This window comes from Dasypus novemcinctus, chromosome 7, assembly GCF_030445035.2.
Source record: "Dasypus novemcinctus isolate mDasNov1 chromosome 7, mDasNov1.1.hap2, whole genome shotgun sequence".
Classification (NCBI taxonomy): Eukaryota; Metazoa; Chordata; class Mammalia; order Cingulata; family Dasypodidae; genus Dasypus; species Dasypus novemcinctus.
This window is the reverse complement of record NC_080679.1, coordinates 72,163,494-72,169,399: the sequence shown is the minus strand read 5'-3', so window position 1 is coordinate 72,169,399 and position 5,906 is coordinate 72,163,494.

Here is a 5,906-nt window from a genome sequence, read left to right as displayed (position 1 = left end):
ATACACCATCTTAACTGTAGTGAAACTAATAGTGCCATGAATGTTTTTGCCCTATTCTAGCCCAATAACATATTAATTATTCTGCATTTTTTAAAAAGGAATACATGTACAGGTTTTTTTTTATTGAAAAGTTCAAAAGGATATGCTCCCATCACTAATCTTCCATTTAAACTTTGTTCTTAAATTGGTGGTACTATTCAGTCACACACTTTATAAAAGTAATTTCACATTGATTTACCTGACAAATATATGATAAATAGATGCCAAATGAAGAAAAAAAGAAATTTTTACTTCTGATTTATATATGTAGTATTCTTACCTATTACATTTAATATAATATTAGTTAATAATATTTTATATTAGAAAGTAAATTCACAAAAAAGACATAAGTGGCTGCAGGTCTTCTGTGATTCATAGTTTTGAAAAGACATGAAGAGACATTTTGAAAACCATTTCACTTAGGTGCTATGTATACTAAGTCAAAAGGGAAATTAAAACAAATACATAAGCTCCTATCTAAACAGACCCAAATAACCAGAATTCTTTGTAATAATAAACAATAATTTATTTTCCTATGGATGACTGTAAGACTGCAGGATCAAAGTACATTCTGAAGCATAAAACAGAACAATGATATATGACATAATCTTAACATTAAAACCATCTTATTATATTCCATTTCCTTGAAATGTGTGATCCAGAACTAAAAGCTTTATATGCAGGTCAATTTTTTTACCTGGAATATTAAATTAATTGTAGTATTTCATCATATTTAAATTCCTTATCAAAAGGAACTGTCTTTACATTTAATAAGGCCTGTGAGAAGGAAGAAAGATGATCTTTCCCTAATATGGCTTTTGAGTAAGATTTCTGCTGTACTCCTTCTTGAGTATGCTAGTATTAATATTGCCTTAAAGTATACTGTATTAGTCAGCCAAAAGGGTGCTGATGTGAAACACCAGAAATCGGTTTGTTTGTATAAAGGGTATTTATCTGGGGTAGGAGCTTACAGATACCAGGCCATAAAGCATAAGTTACTCCCCTCACCAAAGTCTATTTTCATCAGTTGGAGCAAGATGGCTGCCAGTGTCTGTGAGGGTTCAGGCTTCCTGGGTTCCTCCCTTCCTGGGGCTTCCTTCTGTTTCCTCAGTGAGCTTATTTCCTGGGGCTTCAGCATCAAACTCCAACATCAAACTCCAACATCAAAACCCTCAACTCTGTCCTTTGCCATGTCCTAAGGGCATAAGAGGTTTACATAATTACATACTTACATAATTACTTAATCAATAAACCTATGAAATCAATATAATCTAATATGCCCAGAGGAAAAGATCAGTTTACAAACATAATCCAATATTTCCTTTTGGAATTCATCAATAATATCAAACTGCTACATATACTAACCAATGTTATCACTTTTTCAGTTTTGGTAATAAACTAAATATAATAAAATATTCAGGCATTTTCTTAATAGACTTTGATTCCATGATCACATACCTTAAAATGGATACAATGTATTTCAAATGATTAAAGTACAGTATTTAGATATCTTACACAAGGAGAGATAGTTTTTAATAAATAAAGTTATTGTGCTAAAATATAAATGTACTTGAGCATTTAAGGGACTTAGTTTTATGAGTTAATTTAATACCATTTACTGTTTTTTATATAATTTTACTTCTTTCTCTAGGACTAATTACTTCTATTTTTCACTCCTATTTTAATAAATGATATGTTGTCTATGGTATGAATAACCATCTTTAGAGACCCCTGCCCCTGATTGTAATTTAGAAGGTAAATTAACACCAAAAAAAAATGCTTTAAGAGTTTCCTATTGATAATTTTTTTGTGTAAGCTCTGCTTTGGATTTTTAAAATATTTCAAGCATACTAAATTGTTCAACTTTAACTGTTTAAGTTTTTAATATTTTATGCATCAACACTTGACTATTTCTTTTTTTTTTTTTTTAAGATTTATTTTTATTTATTTAATTCCCCTTCTTTGTCCGCTTCTGTTGTCGTCAGCGGCAGCGGCACGGGAAGTGTGGGCGGCGCCATTCCTCTGCAGGCTGCTCCCTCCTTCGCGCTGGGCGGCTCTCCTTATGGGTGCACTCCTTGCGCGTGGGGGGACATCCCTGTGTAGCAGGGCACTCCTTGCATCAGCACTGCGCATGGGCTAGCTCCACACGGGTCAAGGAGGCCCGGGGCTTGAACCGCGGACCTCCCATATGGTAGACGGACGCCCTAACCACTGGGCCAAAGTCTGTTTCCCAACACTTGACTGTTTCTGGTTTTTTGTTTTTTTTTTTTTTAAAGGTTTATTTATTTATTTAATTTCCCCCCCTCCCCTGGTTGTCTGTTCTTGGTGTCTGTTTGCTGCGTCTTGTTTCTTTGTCCGCTTCTGTTGTCGTCAGCGGCACGGGAAGTGTGGGCGGCGCCATTCCTGGGCAGGCTGCACTTTCTTTTCACGCTGGGCGGCTTTCCTCACGGGCGCACTCGTTGCGCGTGGGGCTCCCCCACGCGGGGGACACCCCTGCGTGGCACGGCACTCCTTGCGCGCATCAGCACTGCGCATGGCCAGCTCCACACGGGTCAAGGAGGCCCGGGGTTTGAACCGCGGACCTCCCATATGGTAGACGGACGCCCTAACCACTGGGCCAAAGTCCGTTTCCCATTGACTGTTTCTGTTTTGACAGACTTTGAAACCAAAGAAAGCAAGGAAATGAAGAACAATTAAATTAGAAAGACACTGTCATCAAATATGCAAACACCACACAGTATGTTAAGAGAGCTACTAAGGGAAGCGGACTTGGCCCAATGGATAGGGCATCTGCCTACCACATGGGGGGGGCCTGTGGTTCAAGCCCCGGGCCTCCTTGACCCGTGTGGAGCTGGCCCATGCGCAGTGCTGATGCGCGCAGGGAGTGCCCTGCCATGCAGGGGTGTCCCCCCCGTGGGGGAGCCCCACGCGCAAGGAGTGCACCCCGTAAGGAGAGCCGCCCAGCGCGAAAGAAAGTGCAGCCTGCCTAAGAATGGCGCCGCACACACGGAGAGACACAGCAAGATGACGCAACAAAAAGAAACAAAGATTCCCAGTGCCACTGATAAGGACAGAAGCGGTCACAGAAGAACACACAGCAAACAGCGAATGGACACAGAGAGCAGACAAGGGCGGGGGATGGATAGATAGATAGATAGATAGATAGATAGATAGATAGATAGATAGATAGATAGATAGATAGATAGATAGATAGATAGATCTTTTTTTAAAAAGAGAGCTATTAAAACAGCATTCTGTTGCATTAAGACAACTTATGGTGGGCTTGCAAAATTAACAGAGTATTTTGCTGTCTACTAGCTTATATTCCAGCCTTAATATATGTTGGGGGTGTTTTTATAAATGCCTTCGGGAGTTTATAAAGCATTAATCTCTACTGGATAAGTGGTTCTCATGAAGAAAACACTCAAATCACACCGCCTTCAGTTTTCTTCACAGATCTCTACTCTGTGCCTATCCTAGCCTCCTTGTTCATTAGTATAGCTTCCCTGTTCTTCACTTCCTCTTAGTCAAATTGCATTTTAAAAAGATAATTTAAAATTAGCTACTTCCCTCCGTTAACCATCTCCAGCTTCCTGGGGGGCACCGACAGCAGACAACCCACAAGAGGCCCTAGCGTGCAGATGAGGATGCGATGGTTAGTTTGGAGTGGAAAGCAGTTCTGGAGGCAATAGAAGAGCCAAATGGAAAGTCTCAGAGAAGCTGAAAGAAGCAAAAGCATTTAAAAACATATTAGATGGACCAAAAAACAATGGCAGCAACAGATCATGGTGCACCCCAGCAGTCTATCTGCCAGTCTCCACAGCCACCTCCTACTCCACGGGTCCCACCCAGGGATTCTCAGAGCTTCAGGAATAAGATTTGTAAACAACTTCCCCCTGGGGTGACTCCCCATGCCACCTTCTTGAGGGCTGTATTATTTCTCTGTAATAAAAATTCCTGTAATAGTTTTCTTTCCCCTTCTGCCCCTCCCTTTCCTCTCACATATAAGAAGGCAGTATTAACATTTATTGGACAGCACGTTCTGTTGTATTTCCAAAATGGGACTTACATTGTAAAATAAAAATACACTTTTGAAATAATTTAATTAGCTGAGGGAAGATCTAAGCATGTTCAGTTCTGATGTTTGATTCTCGTGCCTGGTGTTTTAGGTGGCAAATTCCCCTTGACCTTTCCCACAGCAGTACCACCTCCAAGTTTGTTCAAGACACATGGGGTTGGTGCTGCATCAGCATTGCCTCCAGCATTGCCTCGACACCCATGATATAATAGAGTCACTCACTTAACTTCATCTTTGTAAACTATCCAGTTTATGCCCTAGATTGTGTTCACTCCATGAATCTTATTTCAATATGATTCCACAATATGGAATGCATTTCTAAGCCACAAAGAAGAACGCAGAATCTCATCTTAAACTCCACATAGTCAGGTCACTATGTGGTACCGATTGGTTTCAAAATGAAATGAAGGTTTTTAGAGTCGTATAACTCAACCTCATTTTCTGTGCATATACTTTCTAAACATTAATTAGGAAACCAACTGTGGCCTACATAAACCATAGGGGATCTCCGTCCACTGCCGTGGTCTGAAGTCATCATCCACCATTTGTTTCACCAGGTGTCAAATTTCTTATGTTTTGATTTCTGAAAGAGAAGGCAGTGATACTTTACTTAGCTCTATTCCCCCAAATTACCCCCAAATGGTCGAAAGGCAGCACATATTTTGAGGTCAATCATTCTGTACCTTTAATTTAGAAGGGCCCTAGTTATATACCCTTCAAGGCACAAAAGATAAAGGAATCTGCCTGCACCCAAGATCGCTGCCATCACACGGAAAGAAATTCCATTCCTGCTCACATGGTGTGACACGACAAAGCACAGAAACAAGCTCACCAAGCAAAGGATAACAGGAGTGTTGTAGATGCCTTTAGCTGGCTTTCTCTTCCTGGACCCAGAAAGAAGCCTCAGTGCTAGCATATGTGACCTTGGGCAAGTTGGGCAACTTAATTAAGCTAAATTTTCCTTTCTATAAAATAGTGCTAATAACTGCACCTACTTCACAGGCCTTCAATGTGATAATGCACATAAAGTACCTAGCATATGGTTACACTCAGTAAGTGTTGGATTTGGGAAACCACCTGGAGCGTCTCAAAGGATGAAACATTTTGGTTTAATTTCAAAGAAAAGCCAATTTCTTGTTTTGGTTCTGTGAAGGTGGTAATGATTTCAAACACGTGCAATGTTTTCATGAGTAAAACAAAATAATACTGAGTATGTAAATGTGACCCACAAAAATGTCAACAAAATCTTAAGCCACACAAAACTCCATCTCACTGCCTCACCTGTATCTTGCACAATCTGAAAAATATGCTGTGTTGGCAGGTAGGGCTTGGTATTTTCATTTCTTTAATTGTGCCATTGTTTTATTTCTTCATGTAATGGGATTCTTTTCTGTTTTAATAAGGACAAACAATGGGTGAGGGCCAGGGGAGTCTCTTTGAATTGTGACTTCTCAAATGAGTGATACCCCACAGATTGCCTACCTGAGTGAAATTATTATTTTAAAAGATTAGAGCATATCCACCCTACCAAATACTGATTTAACAGATTGACCTTAGAACAAATATCACTTAAACCTTTGATTTCCATATTACTACTACTGATTTGAAATGTTCAATCTCTGTAAACACAAAATAATAAAAGAATGATAAAAGACTTGATGATGAAATCAAAGTAAACAAATTTCTTCACATATTCTACTAGAAATCTAAACATGTGATACAGAGGTTGTTCCTGCACAAAAGGTCAAAAATATGTTTATATTTTAAAATGATGAAGTCAATATTTCAT